Source organism: Hibiscus syriacus, unplaced genomic scaffold (assembly GCF_006381635.1).
Source record: "Hibiscus syriacus cultivar Baekdansim isolate YM2019G1 unplaced genomic scaffold, ASM638163v2 tig00110429_pilon, whole genome shotgun sequence".
In the NCBI taxonomy this organism is placed as follows: domain Eukaryota; kingdom Viridiplantae; phylum Streptophyta; class Magnoliopsida; order Malvales; family Malvaceae; genus Hibiscus; species Hibiscus syriacus.
The window spans coordinates 11,454,124-11,456,325 of record NW_024062733.1 but is presented as its reverse complement, the minus strand read 5'-3'; the positions used below and the strand labels follow the sequence as shown (position 1 = coordinate 11,456,325).

Here is a 2,202-nt window from a genome sequence, read left to right as displayed (position 1 = left end):
ACTGCACATGGGGTGTTCAAAATGGCAGCTGCTAAACAGGTCCGAGTTGTAATCGGGTCCAACTTGGGCCTTGGGTCTTGAGCTTGTAATTGGGCTTGCTTTGTAATAGAGTCCATAAATATTTGTAATCAATTTTGGACTTGTAATTGGACTTTAAACACTTAATTTGGGGTTGAATTTTAATTTGTCTCTCGATCTCCAAAATGAAACATATACGACATCAATCCAATTAAGCACCAAAGTTTCTTGATTTTCATGTTATCCCCAAATGCAAGCTTCCATTTATCCTTTGAATTAAATCCTCGTTTGAGCACGATTACCTCCAAATTAATTCTCGAACATCTTTAAGTGAATTTAAAATTGCCCGAACAAAATTAGGGTATTACAGTATGTCAAGGTTTCGTTCTTTCGACAAATTCATGAACTGCCAAGCAAGTATTCTCCGAGAATCAAGGTGGTGAAGAAAGAATAAAATCTTATACATTCGCGAGAAAAACTGCCTTTACTATAATCTGACAGCTGAAATTCTCTCATTTCTGTTTACTATATCTCATAAGCCACTTCCCAGATTAAGAATGGTATTCTTTGTTTCTCTTCGGAGTGCTTTTTATTTCTAGATCTGTATTTGGCATTCATGGTGAGATCTCTTTAACTTTATATCTTTTCTTTTTAATTGGCTTATATATAATTTGGAGTTTTAATTACCTTCAGAAAGGATGATATTATTCGTTTCCTTGGTAGTGAAATTTGAATGTCATATAGTTCATATTATTAAATTCCACTTCTCCTTATAGCGGTTCATGAATGTTTCTCCATTCGAGTAGCTCTTTGGTGATCTTAATTATGTCTAATTTATATTTCTGATAACTCTAGAAATTCGTTTATTTGGAGATTTTGTTTTTTGTTTTGGTAAGATGGAGAAGGGTGTTCGAGGGAAAGAGCATATTAGGGATCGGATTAGTGAATTACCTGGCGCAGTTCTATTTATAATTCTTTCCTTTTTGACCGTTAAAGAGGTAGCAAACATATGCTCTCTCCAAGAGGTTGAAAAATTTGTGGCCCGACATTGTTAAAGAGGTAGCCTACCTTCGGAGGAATGACATATTAAGGAAAGAGAATAGATGTCGGTACATAAACTGGGTAAACCACGTACTGGGATTGCACCAATGCACCACTTTAAATGAATTTAGGGTTTGTTTTGATTTGGATTGGACTTGCAGACATGATATTGATACCTGGTTCCATTTCGCCATATCGAAGAGGGTTCAGAAACTTGAATTCGACTTTGAAGAAGTAGCAGAGGAAACTTGGCCGCCAGTTTTGAGATCCTTCTCTTTAACCAAACGTTGTTTCGACTACATTCGAGCTCCTCCCGGATTATCTTGCATCGGAGCTTTGAATTCCTTGTGTTTGAGATTTGTAAAAGTTAGTGGGGAGGTTCTTGAGCACTTCCTTACACATTGTCCTCAGCTTGAAAAGCTAGTTGTGGAGTGGTCAAAAAGTCTAGTGAGTCTTAAAGTTGCTACTTCATCACCTTTAAGATTGCAATATTTGGAGATCCGATCTTGCCTCACTTTGCAAAATCTCGAGATTTCTGCACCCAATTTACGGACGTTTCGGTATTATGGACAAAAGATGACATTGAATATCCAAGATGCTCCTGTCCTGGCTGATGTGCTTATAGGTGGGAACTTAGATGATGAACCGGCTTTTGCTTTTTGCCCTCTTTCAAGCTATCTTCATCAGCTAGAGAGTCTTACATTGGAGATGAGTGCTGTAAGTGTTTTCTGTGATATTCATGTTCTTTGATCTCGATTTTGTTTCGCCGTTTAGGTTTCTCATTAGAAATATCTTTTTCAGTATAATATGATGTTTCCGAAATTCCCTGAACTGCAAAAGCTTAGACACTTGGTAGTATGATGCAGGGGATCCGAGACAGATGATGCTGAGATGTCAGATTGCACCTTGATGGCGCTGAGATACCATGAATTGGCAGATCAGCGCAAAGGCGGGAATTGATTGTGACATGTTCTTCATTGGAGTCGTTTTGAGTATGTTTCAATCTTTTGGCCATAACTTTGGCTACATGTGTCAGAATCGCGCATAAGACCCCAATCCGGAAATTCTGCCGTTTTCCCCTCCGAATCACTAGATTTAGATATTTTTTACTATTTATGGTAATATTTCGATTATCAATTAAGA

General features: G+C 37.6%; 1 pseudogene; it reads left to right on the top strand.

Annotated features, from left to right (window-relative positions):
• The first annotated feature begins 914 nt into the window (after positions 1–914).
• Positions 915–1,920, top strand: LOC120125052 (annotated as a pseudogene).
• Positions 1,921–2,202: the final 282 nt, after the last annotated feature.